Source organism: Chiloscyllium plagiosum, unplaced genomic scaffold, assembly GCF_037043375.1.
Source record: "Chiloscyllium plagiosum isolate Xiang-an unplaced genomic scaffold, Cpla_swu_hap1 HiC_scaffold_35, whole genome shotgun sequence".
Classification (NCBI taxonomy): Eukaryota; Metazoa; Chordata; class Chondrichthyes; order Orectolobiformes; family Hemiscylliidae; genus Chiloscyllium; species Chiloscyllium plagiosum.
The window spans coordinates 32,909,191-32,923,928 of record NW_028270173.1 but is presented as its reverse complement, the minus strand read 5'-3'; the positions used below and the strand labels follow the sequence as shown (position 1 = coordinate 32,923,928).

Below are 14,738 nucleotides of genomic sequence, written 5' to 3'. Positions count from 1 at the left end.
GTACAACATTTTATAGCCTCTGCCCAGCAGAAATGGGTGAAAGGAAGGGTCCTTGATGATGTTGGCTGCTTTCCGGAGACAGCGAGAAGTATAGATGGAATCAATGAGGGGTGGCATGGTGGCTCAGTGGTTAGCACTGTTGCCTCACAGCGCCAGGGACCTGTGTTCGATTCCAGCCTTGGGCGACTGTGTGGAGTTCACACATTCTCCCTGTGTCTGTTTGGGTTTCCTCCAGGTGCTCCGGTTTCCTCCCACAGTCCAAAGATGTGCAAGTTAGGTGAAGTAGTCATGCTAAATTTCCTGTAGAGTAAGCTGCATTAGTTTGGGGGAATGGGTCTGAGTGGGTTAGTCTTCGGACAGTCGGTGTGGACTAGTTGGGCCGCAGGGCCTGTTTCCACACCGTAGAGAATCAATGGTTGGAAGCCTGGTTTGTGTGATCAATTGGGCTGTGTTCGTGACTCTCTGTAGTTTCTCGCAGTCTTGGGAGAAGCAGTTACCAAACTGTGATGCATCCAGATAGAATGCTTTCTATAGTACATCTATAAAAATTGTTAAGAGAATTCCTCATTGAAAAGTGACCAGCAGCACAGTGCAAGTTAGCTGGGCAACTATTTGGATGAGAAAGGCTATGGCAATCCAGGAATTATTCGACATTATAGAAATGTAAGGACAGGCCATTCAACCCTTCTGGGCTATTCTATCAGACAATTAGAAAATGGCCCAACAGGATCGAAAACAAATCTGCTATTTTTCAAACAGTCATCCTAACTCTCACAAATAGAGCATCAATCTATTATTCCTAATAACGTGCTGTGCCTTAGTGTGTTGAACTCCACTGACCTTTTCTTACCTACTGCATTTTGTTCTTGCAGATTGCCAAAGATCTGCACCCAAACAACAGGTAAGCAATAATCTAAAATGCATGCTTCATCAACAAACCATACATGTGCGATCTTTAGTTGCAATGATTTCACAAGCACATCTCTCACCATTGATAGATTTTACTTAATCCATGCTGTTCCGGCTCAGACTGCCTTTCAAATTCATAACCTTTAAGAACCCAAACAGTTACACTTTTCAACAAATTTCAGATTGAGATTTTCTGCAGTACCAATAGCAGACCGTAGGACGTGTGTAAATTGGCTGGCTTTCATAAGTTAGCAAACTGAACAGCTACCAAACCAGATTGACATGACTTGAAAATAAAATGTTCAGCACACTCTGCTTAAAGATGAGGAGACATTGGCAAAGATAGGGAAAGGGATACAGGGCCAAGAATCAATATCCTTTTAAAATTAAATATCAAATCTCTTTATTATATCCCTCCACCAACTTTCTGCTTCAGCAAAAATGCACCCAGATCTTAGAAGATAATCCCTACAGTGCGGAAACAGGCCATTCAGCCCATCAACTCTACACTAGCTCTCCAAAGAGCATCCCACCCAGACCCATCCCCACTACCCTATCCCTGTATTCCCCATAGCTAATCCACCCTAACCTGCACATCCCTGAACACTATGGGGCAACTTAGCATGGCCAATCCACCCTAACCTGCACATCCCTGAACACTATGGGGCAATTAAGCATGGCCAATCCACCCTAACCTGCACATCCCTGAACACTATGGGGCAATTAAGCATGGCCAATCCACCCTAACCTGCACATCCCTGAACACTATGGGGCAATTTAGCATGGCCAATCCACCCTAACCTGCACATCCCTGAACACTATGAGGCAATTTAGCATGGCCAATCCACCCTAACCTGCACATCCCTGAACACTATGGGGCAACTTAGCATGGCCAATCCACCCTAACCTGCACATCCCTGAACACTATGGGGCAATTTAGCATGGCCAATCCACCCTAACCTGCACATCCCTGAACACTATGAGGCAATTTAGCATGGCCAATCCACCCTAACCTGCACATCCCTGAACACTATGGGGCAACTTAGCATGGCCAATCCACCCTAACCTGCACATCCCTGAACACTATGGGGCAATTTAGCATGGCCAATCCACCCTAACCTGCACATCCCTGAACACTATGGGGCAATTTAGCATGGCCAATCCACCCTAACCTGCACATCCCTGAACACTATGAGGCAATTTAGCATGGCCAATCCACCCTAACCTGCACATCCCTGAACACTATGGGGCAATTTAGCATGGCCAATCCACCCTAACCTGCACATCCCTGAACACTATGAGGCAATTTAGCATGGCCAATCCATCCTAACCTGCACATCCCTGAACACTATGGGGCAATTTAGCATGGCCAATCCACCCTAACCTGCACATTCCTGAACACTATGGGGTAATTTAGCATGGCCAATCCACCCTAACCTGCACATCCCTGAACACTATGGGGCAATTTAGCTTGGCCAATCCACCCTAACCTGCACATCCCTGAACACTATGGGGCAATTTACCATGGCCAATCCACCCTAACCTGCACATCCCTGAACACTATGGGACAATTTAGCATGGCCAATCCACCCTAACCTGCACATCCCTGAACACTATGGGGCAATTTAGCATGGCCAATCCACCCTAACCTGCACATCCCTGAACACTATGGGACAATTTAGTATGGCCAATCCACCCTAACCTGCACATCCCTGAACACTATGGGGCAATTTAGCATGGCCAATCCACCCTAACCTGCACATCCCTGAACACTATGGGGCAATTTAGCATGGCCAATCTACCCTAACCTGCACATCTTTGGACTGTGGGAAGAACTCAGAGCACCAAGAGAAAACCCACACAGGGAGAACGTGCAAACTCCACGCAGTCAACAGAGGGTTGCATCAAATGTGGGTCCCTGGCGCTGTGAGGCAGCAGTGCTAATCACTGAGCCACAGTGCCAACCCTTAATTGAACTCATCTACACCTTTAAAGCTTAGTTGCATTTCTTGACCATTACTGTCTCAAAATCACTTACATTTCAACAAACTTCCTTTCTCAATCTCAATTGAAAAAGCTGGTCACTTGCACAAACTTTATTTAACCAAAGAGCGTAGAATATGGTCAATTTAGTCTAACGTAACATTTCTGTTTAATTAGACAACTTCATCAGCCAATATACATTACGCAACGTTAAAGTTAGACGAGGCTGCTAATGGATCATCTATTCTGAACTTGATTGTGGAAGGCAATGATTTAGAGTGAGTCAAAATTTTCTCTTATTGAAATGACTCAGATGTAATATACACCTTACTCATTGACGCTGTAATTACTGGGGGCTGGGCGGTTTGTCCCTTTAAAAAATTATTCATCACTTCTACAGTGTTGTAACTATCTCCGTTAAGGAGTCAACAATATAGCATTAATAAAAAGGTTGTTCGAGACACACAATTCCTGTTGAAAACTGTCCTTTCTGTAATTAGCATCAGCCTGAAAGTCAATATTGATTTCTGTGACAGATAGTGGCCACCAGGTGACATGCTGGAATGCATTCATTGCTTGGTGACTTCTGTCAACCATGTGATTGCGGTGGGTTGACAATGAGTCCAATCCTTCCCAAATTCTGGGAATTAGCCATAATTGCTGACCAATGCTTGGACACTGCCGCATGGATTTCCTGGATCCCATTGAGGAGAGGGAAACAAACACATCCGAACTGTGGTATGGTCTGATGAACTGAAAAACCCAAGTGTGTTGGCATTCCCAAAGACCTACATACTGACCACTGCTGGACAGTATAGGTATGACTCGAAGCCAACCAACAGCGCGGCCTCCAAGTCGTTCCTGTCCTCTATCACGGAGGTCCTAGACGACGGAACACGAGAGAGGCTGGACCAGCCGCTATCTCTGGATGAGCTGACCAAGGCCCTCGAGTCCTTTGAAAAGAATAAAACTCCCGGAAGTGACGGCTTACCGGTCGAGCTCTATTCCGCTCTTTGGGACTTGATTGGCCAGGACCTGCTGGAGGTGTATGTCAGTATGCTTCGGGCAGGTACCATGAGTGAATCCATGAGGAAAGGCATCATCACCCTCATCTACAAGCAGAAGGGGGAGAGGGAAGAAATTAGAAATTGGAGACCGATCTCACTGTTAAACACAGACTACAAAATCTTGTCAAAGGTCATCGCCAACCGGGTCAGGTCTGCTCTAGGATCGGTGATTCACCCTGACCAAACCTGTGCTGTACCGGGCAGGAAGATCGCTGAGAGTCTCGCACTCCTCAGGGATACGATCGCCTACGTGCAGGACAGGGGGGTGGACACCTGCCTCATCAGCCTGGACTAGGAGAAAGCCTTTGACAGGATATCGCATACATATATGAGGGATGTCCTCTCCAAAATGGGTTTCGGGGAGGGAATCGCTAATTGGATCAGACTGCTCTACACCAACATTTTCAGTGCAGTCTCAATCAATGGGTGGGAATCAGATAGCTTCCCAGTCAGATCTGGAGTCAGGCAGGGCTGCCCTCTCTCTCCTGCCTTGTTTGTGTGTTGCATAGAGCCATTTGCCGAGTCCATCAGGAAGGATGCGAGCCTGAAAGGGGTGACTATTCCTGGCAGCGGGGGCCTGTAGGTTAAGGCCTCCCTGTACATGGATGACGTCGCCGTTTTCTGCTCGGATCCGCTGTCCGTGCACAGACTCATGTGCATCTGTGACCAGTTCGAACGGGCCTCGGGGGCCAAGGTAAACCAAGGCAAGAGCGAGGCCATGCTCTTCGGGAACTGGGCCGACCAATCCTCGATCCCCTTCACCGTCAGGACTGACCACCTGAAGGTGCTGGGTATTTGGTTCGGGGGGGCTGGGGCGTGCACCAAGACCTGGGAGGAGCGGATCAAGAAGGTGAGACAGAAACTGGGCAGATGGGAGCAACGGTCGCTCTCCATCGCGGGTAAGAACCTGGTCATCAGGTGTGAGGTACTCTCAGTATTGTTATACGTGGCACAGGTGTGGCCTATCCCCAGAACCTGTGCCGCCGCAGTCACCCGGGCCATCTTCCACTTCGTGTGGAGATCAAAGATGGACCGGGTCCGAAGAGATGTAATGTACAAAGACCGGTGCAATGGGGGAAAAAACACACCCAATGCCACCCTCACCCTGATGGCCACCTTTGTGTGTGGCTGCATCAAGCTGTGCGTGGATCCCCGGTACGCAAACACCAAGTGTCACTACGTACTGAGGTTCTACTTGTCCCCGGTGTTGCGAAGGATGGGCCTGGCCTCGCTGCCGCGGAACGCTCCGAGTAGTTGGACCGTTCCGTACCACCTGTCCTTCGTGGAGAAATTTATCAAGAAAAACACCTTTGACCACAAGTCCATCAGGAAGTGGTCAGCACGTAGTGTCCTTGAGACCCTTCGGGAAAAGGAGAGGGCGGATCCTGTCGAGCGGTTCCCTGAGCAGACTGTCAAAGCCATTTGGCAGAATGCCTCATCGCCAGAACTTTCCAACAAGCACCAAGACATGGCTTGGCTGGTGGTGAGAAGGGCTCTGCCTGTGAGATCATTTATGCACGCCCGGACTCTCTGCCGCACCGCACGCTGCCCTCGAAGCGGCTGCGGGGGGGACGAGACTGTCACACACCTCCTTCTGGAATGTGCCTATGCAGAGGAAGTCTGGAGAGGAATGCAGTGGTGTCTGTCGAGGTTCGTCCCGAGCAGCGCCGTGACGCGGGACTCCGTGCTCTACGGCCTGTTCCCCGGGACGCACACCGAGACGAACATCAACTGTGCCTGGAGGATCATCAACTCGGTGAAGGACGCTCTCTGGGTGGTCCGAAACCTGTTGATCTTCCAGCTGAAGGAGTTGACCCCGACTGAGTGTTGCAGACTGGCACATTCCATGGTCCAGGACTACGTGTTGAGGGACGCGCTGAAGCTTGGGGCAGCTGCCGCCAAGGCGCGGTGGGGAAAGACCACCGTCTAACATCTGCCTGCCTAATGAAGAACAGGGGGCCCACGCAGTCATTTGGGCTCCGCTGGCGCCTCAGCTCAATGTAATCGCACCAACCTGTGAATATGAATGATCACCCTGTTTCGATACGTAAAGAAATGGAATGTTTACAGAATGATGACATGTCCAATTGTATAGATTAAATATATATGAATAAAGTATATTTTTGAAATAAAAAAAAAATAGGTATAACTACCCAAACGCTCTAGGTCAGATCCATGACATCAAGCTGGTGTTCTTCTCTGACCACTGCCTCCTGGCTAACTGTCACCTACAGGACGAGCAGTGGGCTGGTATGGGAACGTGGAAGCTGAACACAAAGCTGTTGACCCCAGGAAACATTGAGGACCTCAAGAGGGACTACGCAGGTTGGGGAACCGTGAAGCCCCTCTTTGAGTCCCCAGCGGACTGGTGGGAAACAGTAAAAGGGAACATCAAGAGGTTCTTCATCCTCAAAGGCGTTCAGGAGGCGAGAGAGAGACGGGGAAAACTGTCCCAGCTCCAGGAAAGTATGCAGAACCTGCTCCTGCTGCAGACGATGGGGATGGATGTCACGGAGGACCTCAAGGAGGTGAGGGGCCAGCAAGCCTCCCTCTTTGCCTCGGAGGCCTCCAAGATGATCTTCCGGTCCAGGGTCCACTCGGTGGAGCAGGACGAGACGTGCTCACGTTTCTTCTTCCAGAAGGTGCACAAAGAGAGCTCTGTGCTCAGCAGCCTGAAGGAAGAAGATGGCTCGATAACGTTATCTCAGGCTGACGTCATGAGGATCAGTAAATCCTTCTACGCCAGTCTGTATGACGCGAAGCCGACCGACAGCACGGCCTCCCAGTCGTTCCTGTCCTCTATCACGGAGGTCTTAGACGACGGAACACGGGAGAGGCTGGACTAGCCGCTATCTCTGGACGAGCTGACCAAGGCCCTCGAGTCCTTCGAAAAGAATAAAACTCCCGGAAGCGACGGCTTACCAGTTGAGCTCTATTCCGCTCTGTGGGACTTGATTGGCCAGGACCTGCTGGAGGTGTATGTCAGTATGCTTCGGGCAGGTACCATGAGTGAATCCATGAGGAAAGGCTTCATCACCCTCATCTACAAGCGGAAGGGGGAGAGGGAGGAAATCAGAAATTGGAGACCAATCTCACTGTAGAATGTGGATTACAAAATTCTGTCAAAGATAATTGCCAACCGGGTCAGGTCTGCTCTGGGGTCGGTGATTCACCCTGACCAAACCTGTGCTGTACCGGGCAGGAAGATCGCTGAGAGTCTCGCACTCCTCAGGGATACGATCGCCTACGTGCAGGACAGAGGGTTGGACACCTGCCTGATCAGCCTGGACCAGGAGAAAGCCTTTGACAGGATATCACACAGGTATATGAGAGACGTTCTCTCCAAAATGGGCTTTGGGGAGGGAATCTGCAATTGGATCAGACTGCTCTACACCAACATTGTCAGTGCAGTCTCAATCAATGGGTGGGAATCAGATAGCTTCCCAGTCAGATCTGGAGTCAGGCAAGGCTGCCCTCTCTCTCCTGCCTTGTTTGTGTGCTGCATAGAGCCATTTGCTGAGTCCATCAGGAAGGATGCGAGCCTGAGAGGGGTGACTATTCCTGGCAGCGGGGGCCTGCAGGTTAAGGCCTCCCTGTACATGGATGACGTCGCCGTTTTCTGCTCGGATCCGCTGTCCGTGCGCAGACTCATGTGCATTTGTGACCAGTTCGAATGGGCCTTGGGGGCCAAGGTAAACCGAGGCAAGAGCGAGGCCATGCTCTTCGGGAACTGGGCCGACCAATCCTCGATCCCCTTCACCGTCAGGACCGGCCACCTGAAGGTGCTGGGTATTTGGTTCGGGGGGGCTGGGGTGTGCGCCAAGTCTTGGGAGGAGTGTATCAGCAAAGTGAGGCAGAAACTGGGCAGATGGACGCTACGGTCACTCTCCATCGCGGGAAAAAACCTGGTCATCAGGTGTGAGGCACTGTCATTGCTATTATACGTTATATGGGTCTGGCCTATTCCCAGAACCTGTGCCGCTGCAGTCACCCAGGCCATCTTCCAGTTTATATGGAGGTCAAAGATGGACCTGGTCCGAAGGGACTCACTGTACAAAGATCTGGGCAATGGAGGAAAAAATAACTTTGTGTGTGGCTGCATCAAGCTGTGCGTGGATCTCCGGTACGCAAACACCAAGTGTCACTACGTACTGAGGTTCTAGCTGTCCCCCGTGTTGCGAAGGATGGGCCTGGCCTCGCTGCCACGGAACACTCCGAGTAGTTGGACCGTTCCGTATCACCTGTCCTTCGTGGAGAAGTTTATGAAGAAAAACACCTTTGACCACAAGTCCATCAGGAAGTGGTCAGCACGTAGTGTCCTTGAGACCCTTCGAGAAAGGAGAGGGCGGATCCTATCAAGCGGTTCCCTGAGCAGACTGTCAAAGCCATTTGGCAGAATGCCTCATCGCCAGAACTTTCCAACAAGCACCAAGACATGGCTTGGCTGGTGGTGAGAAGGGCTCTGCCTGTGAGATCCTTTATGCACGCCCGGACTCTCAGCCGCACCGCACGCTGCCCTCGAAGCGGCTGCGGGGGGGGGGACGAGACTGTCACACACCTCCTTCTGGAATGTGCCTATGCAGAGGAAGTCTGGAGAGGAATGCAGTAGTGTTTGTCGAGGTTCGTCCCGAGCAGCGCCGTGACGCAGGACTCCGTTCTCTACAGCCTGTTCCCCGGGACGCACACCGAGATGAACATCAACTGTGCCTGGAGGATCATCAACTCGGTGAAGGACGCTCTCTGGGCGGTCCGAAACCTGCTGATCTTCCAGCTGAAGGAGTTGACCCCGACTGAGTGTTGCAGATTGGCACATTCCAAGGTCCAGGACTACGTGTTGAGGGATGCACTGAAGCTTGGGGCAGCTGCCGCCAAGGCGCGGTGGGGAAAGACCACCGTGTCTCGTCTGCCTGCCTAACGAAGAACAGGGGGCCCATGCAGTCATTTGGGCTCTGCTGACGCCTCAGCTAAAAATGTAACCGTACCGACCTGTAAATAGGAATGATTACTCTGTTTCGGTATGCAAACAAATGGAATGTTTACATATGTATGGCACGTCCAACTGTACAGACCATCAAATTATTTTATGAATAAAGTATATTTTTAAAATTAAAAAAAAACTACAATGCTCCCAGAATCAAGTTCCACGTTCGTGTGGAATCAAAGTAAACAAGTGGTTCTCAAGATGCTTTGAAAGAATTCTCAGGAGATGTAATGAATTGACACGTTTCAATGCTTGTACTGGACCGTAGTCGAAAACTTGCGACTCAGAATTAGAAGAGGTGGAAGCTGTTGCAATGATAAAAGTCCTTATGTCTGGGTCAGAATCTCCAAGCTCAAGTGCCACTTCAAGATCTGGCAGCAATGGGAAACCTGTCATAATTTCACCAAAGGATTGATTATCTGTTGACAAAACTTTTCCGACAAGCTCATGGTAGGAGGTTAAGAAAGAGAGGGAGAAAATTTCCTGATCAGTCAGATCTGTAGTCCCCATTCTGCCTGTGGTTAAAAGAAAATTCCACACAAAGATTTGTGCCCTGAGTAAGAGGCATTCTCATCCTGAGGGACATTGAATGCTCTCCCTTTAAAATACCTTTGCTGTATAATGGCAATTTCTCTCAATTTCTAGCCATGGACCCAAGCATATGTTGTTTGCATATAAGCTGAGAGGTCTTCTCTGACACACCTGGCTCATTGTAGATAATTGAACATCCATCTTTACTAAAAGGACCAATCAAAAGTTTTGCTCTGTCTTGTCACTCTGTCCTAGTAACTTGAAAGCAAGAAGAGACAAACAAAATCTATTTGATCCATCCAACTGATCGTCCCTTTTGATGACAGCACAGCCCCACTGGTCCAACATCTCGGATTATTGCTTCATTTCCGATTTTTAAATGCAATTTCAACAAAATTCCTTAATTCTTAATTCCACAAATCCACTTTAATTTATCTCCAATGGTTTAATCTCCTTTGTAAACGTGAATGTGAAACAAATTGTGTTAGCATTTCTTTTTTAATTCAAGGGGATATAAGGATCTTTGGCAAGACCAGCATTTAATACTTTCAGCAAGCAGCGTTAAACCTTACAGTGCATGTGTTGTTGTCAGGTCAGGAGATTCAGGAAGCCAACTTTGCACTCCTGAATCTATCCTGAAAGATCCTGGAATATCATGAGCTGTCTCAGTCAAAATCTACCGCATAGTTTCTACAGTGTTGCACTGTGTGACAGCAAAACAGGGAGTAATTTTTATCACATTGTTGACAGCCTGTTGAACTATCAATGTGGATTCCTGAAGAAGGGCTTATGCCCGAAACGCGATTCTCCTGTTCCTTGGATGCTGCCTGACCTGCTGCGCTTTTCCAGCAACACATTTTCAGCTCTGAACTATCAATGTGCCAAGATATCTCAATGAAGTGCAAGTAGCTCTTGTAAAGCCATCCCAGGGTATTATTTTGCACATCTTCAGGTTCATCAGCATTTTCATAACTACAAGTAACAGCAATGACTATGCTACACTATATGACTATGTTCGGTTCTGCAAATAAAATGTAAAGATTGTGTCGATACTATGGCTTTATGAGGTGTAGTTTGTCCTGTTTCTTTCTGAGAGGTTTCAAGGCACATACACCAAGCAGTCTACGCAGAACCACCAGATTAAGCAGTTTGTGAGGCCTTGGGTTTTGTTTTAAAGTTGGAACAATAGAAGCAGCCTGAATGGGTGGGGGTCAAACTCCTTTAGAACCAGGACTTATCATTTGAGTAGAAGTTGCTGCTGGGTAGATGTGGATGCTGGGTTTTTTTTCCCTCTCCCTGTCACAGTGAAAAGCTAGCGTTATGTTCCTGCTGTTAGAATTGCATACTAGTCAATCTTATTTTTTTAATTTGCCTTTGTAAAGGGGGTCTTTATAGGATGTTAATATATTGGAACAGTTAATTAGTAATATATACTGTATCTATTATTTGGTTAAGCATTTTGATAGAGTTACAGGTAAGCTGATTCTTTTCTTTATTTTTTTTTCTTTGGTTGTATTTTAACTATCGTACATGAATAAAGTGTGTTTTTCCTCAAATCTGATAGTTTGACCAGTTGAATTGCATCTGGAACCTTAAATTTACCTTTAACTTAAGAAAAGGTTAGCATCTAGGCCACCTTCTTAATATATTTTGAGGGGATTTGGTCTGGTCCATAACAAGACTGAAAAAATGCGGCTTTATTGAAATAAAATGGAGCACAGTGATTGTTTGGGTAGGCTGAAGGTGTTTTTTTTTGGAACACAAGGCCTGAGTTTCTGAGGCTTTTTTGTTTAAGTACAACATTTTAGATGCTGACAATCATCTTCGAACTTTTCATTCCTTGATGTGTATTTTATTCTGATGGTTATAAAATCTTCCCCTCCTTTTGCAGGCATGATTATGGATATGACGAGCTTAATGTAACAGGTAACTAACAAGAAAATATATATTTTGGGGCAGCTGCATGGTTTATTATATCTTGTAACCTTTTATATTGTAACCTCAAGCGACTGAGGCAAACAGTGACTAGTTCAATATGGTTTTGCTGTCCCTGATGACAATAACTACCTATTTATTGGTGCAGGGTTTTGTTGTGGGTGAAACAGGCGGTATCCCAGAGTCAGTTGAGTGAAATGCTGAATGATTAGATATTTCCGATATCTTCCCAAGAAGACAAGCTTCCCTCCGAAGAGCAACCCACCCAGACCCATTCCCCTACATTTATCCCTGACTAATGCACCTAACACTATGAGCAATTTAGCATGGCCAATTCACCTAAACTGCACATCTTTGGACTGATTTGGAAATGCCAGTGTTGGAGTGGGGTGGACAAAGTTAAAAATCACACAACACCAGGTTATAGTCCAACAGGTTTAATTGGAAGCACACTAGCTTTCAGAGTAGCTCGAAAAGCTAGTGTGCTTCCAATTAAACCTGTTGGACTATAACCTGGTGTTGTGTGACTTTCATCTTTGGACTGTGGGAGGAAAACAGAGCACCCGGAGGAAATCCACACAGACACTGGGAGAATGTGCATACTCCACACAGACAGTCACCCGAGGCTGGAATCGAACCTGGGGCCCTGGTGCTGTGAGGTAGCAGTGCTGACCACTGAGCCACCGTGCTGCCTTTCTTGTGATAGTAATTCTCCCATCACATTGCTCGATTCATTAGTCAGGATTTTGATACCACGCCTATTAAAAACGTCCATATATACCCAAGAAGATAACCTGTCCCTTGGCATTTATGCTGTCACGATCTTGCACCTGTCATAGAATGATATCACATGGAATGAGGCCATTCAGGTCATTATACCAGTGCAAGCACTTTCAAAGAGCTGCCCAATTAATCCCACTTACCTGCAACTCTGCAGGAAAACTTTAGATTAGATTCCCTACAAAATGAAAACAGGTCCTTCGGCCCAACAAGTCCACACCGACCTTCCGAAGAGTTACCCATCCAGACCCATTTCCCTCACCTATATTTACCCCTGACTAATGCACCAATCACTACGGGCAATTTAGCATCGCCAATTCACCTAAACTGCACATCTTTGGACTGTGGGAAGAAACCCACGCAGACACAGGGAGAATGTGCAAACTCCACACAGACAAGTTGCCTGAGGCAGGAATCGAACCTGGGTCACTGGTGCTGTGAGGCAGCAGCGCTAACCACTGAGCCACCGCTTGAACAAGACCTTGAACAATTAAACTGCAAATGTTCTGAACCAAATTCCTGACGTGTTCTTTAAAATTGGTGTGGTGTCAGTGCAAATTTAATGGATAAACGATTTTACACAAATGTTTGAGACAGTTTCCTGATGGGATTGAGACATAAAGCTAATTACTTGTACTTTTCTCACATTCAATTCTCAGTGAAACGTTGTCCTATACCTGAAAGTGCATCAAAGGATGAGGTAAGAGAACAGAGACAGTGCCCTTCTTGTGTAACATTTACTTTAACAAATATGACCTGGTTCCAATTAAAGATTGCTGTCTAATTGGCATCTGCAGAAGGTAGTAACTGGTAGTTGGAAAGTAGGTGCAAGATGGCATTCATTTCAGGAAAAGCTTTGTTCTGTTTAACGAAACTGAAAAGATGGATCCGGCCAACTGGAGTTACTCATCCATTATCTGTTGATCATGCAGCATTTATATGGTCCCTTCAAAACGTGTTTTGATTAGTGCACTCAACAGAATTATTCATATTCAATATTATCTCATCAAATTGGAAATGGATCAACACAGAAAACTGGGAATATGCTGAACTATTGGAGAAGTACAACTGGGAAAAATAGACAGATATGCAAATTGTGATTCTCACCTGTTTGATGCTAAAGAGCAAATTGTATTGAACTTGCTGTTTGCATTTTGTAATTAAAGCAAACTCTATGCACCCTGTATTAACACGAAAAGCAATAGGATGGGGGGTTTGTGAGGGTCTCTTTAACCAGTGTTCAACTGTACTCCTTAACCATCTTTCCTATTCATAATTTGTGCAGGAAAATGGAGAAAATTCTCACCAGTGCGCTGAAGTGGTGAATCTATAGGATAATGGAAACATTGAACCTAATGTTCTGTTTTTCAATGCAGTGGCTCATGGAAATATCTGGTGTGCTACCAGCCCTGTTTAAATTTTCTTCAGTACGTCGGATTAGACATGATATACAATGGAAAACCAGTCTATCCAACACAAGCATTTCATATCTGTGGTTAGATGTCACTCAAGCCTGGTCCCACTTTCCTTATTTAAATCGATCATTCAAACCCTTTATTGTCCTTTCCCTTTTTTGCTTATCTTGTCTCCCATTTAATGCATCAATACTTTGTGCTTTAACCACTCCATGTAGTAAGGTGTTCAACAGACCGAGTTTAGGATAGAGAAGTCTTCAAAACAATTGGATTCTGTTTGTCTTGTACTGAAGGCTCTGTCACAAAAGGAAACATTCTCTCTTGATTTACTTTGTTGAAACTGTTCATAATTTTAAAGATTTGCACTCAGCCATTCCTCGACTTTCATTGTTGTTTTCATTTCCCGTTCTTGAGTATCAAAGGAGCAAGTTACTTTTTTCAGTGCCTGTTCCACCTGCAGGACATTTTAAAGTCCTTTCCAGCCACGGAAGATACCCTATAGCAAATGAGCATCTCTGTATTTTAAACATTTGTTTGTGCTTATCCTATTATCATAAGCACTGTAAATATGATTCATGACAAATAAATGTTTTGATGTGTTGTATATGTTCCGTGTACTGTAGTGTTGTGTTCGGATGCTATTTGGTTGCCGAAATCAAAGTTTTTTGTTTTCATTGTTTCATGGCTGGCCCAGGGTCAAGAAACAGGACAGGTGCCTGGACTGATTAGAATTCATTAGCCAAATAATAAGCCCCTTGCTTCTCCTGTGTACAAATTGTTGTTCCCTTGGAAATTGGAATTCTTGGATCTGTCCTGAGGTGTTTAAATGAAGGGTTTCGACAAATAGGTTCTAATTAGGGCACCAAATGCTGGACAGAAATAAATAATTGCATGACATGTATTTGATGTTGACTGTCCTACACAATATGTTGTTCAATATCATGAGGGTCATGGTTAGGATAAATAGACAATGTCTTTTTACTGGGGTGGGGGAGTCCAGAACTAGCGGGCATAGGTTTAGGGTGAGAGGGGAAAGAGTTAAAAGGGACCAAAGGTGTAACTTTTCCACACAGAGGATGGTTCGTGTATGGAATGAGCTGCCAGTGGAAGCGGTGGAGGCTGGGACAATTACAACAT

The 14,738-nt window shown here is 46.5% G+C and overlaps 1 long non-coding RNA gene across 1 annotated transcript; it reads left to right on the top strand.

The window, feature by feature from the left end:
• Positions 1-796: 796 nt before the first annotated feature.
• Positions 797-14,199, top strand: LOC148140623 (uncharacterized). The gene is made up of 5 exons (XR_015752950.1): positions 797-901; positions 3,070-3,170; positions 11,363-11,397; positions 12,846-12,886; positions 13,472-14,199. It is a non-coding gene; the product is annotated as an uncharacterized LOC148140623 (long non-coding RNA).
• The last annotated feature ends 539 nt before the right edge of the window (positions 14,200-14,738 follow it).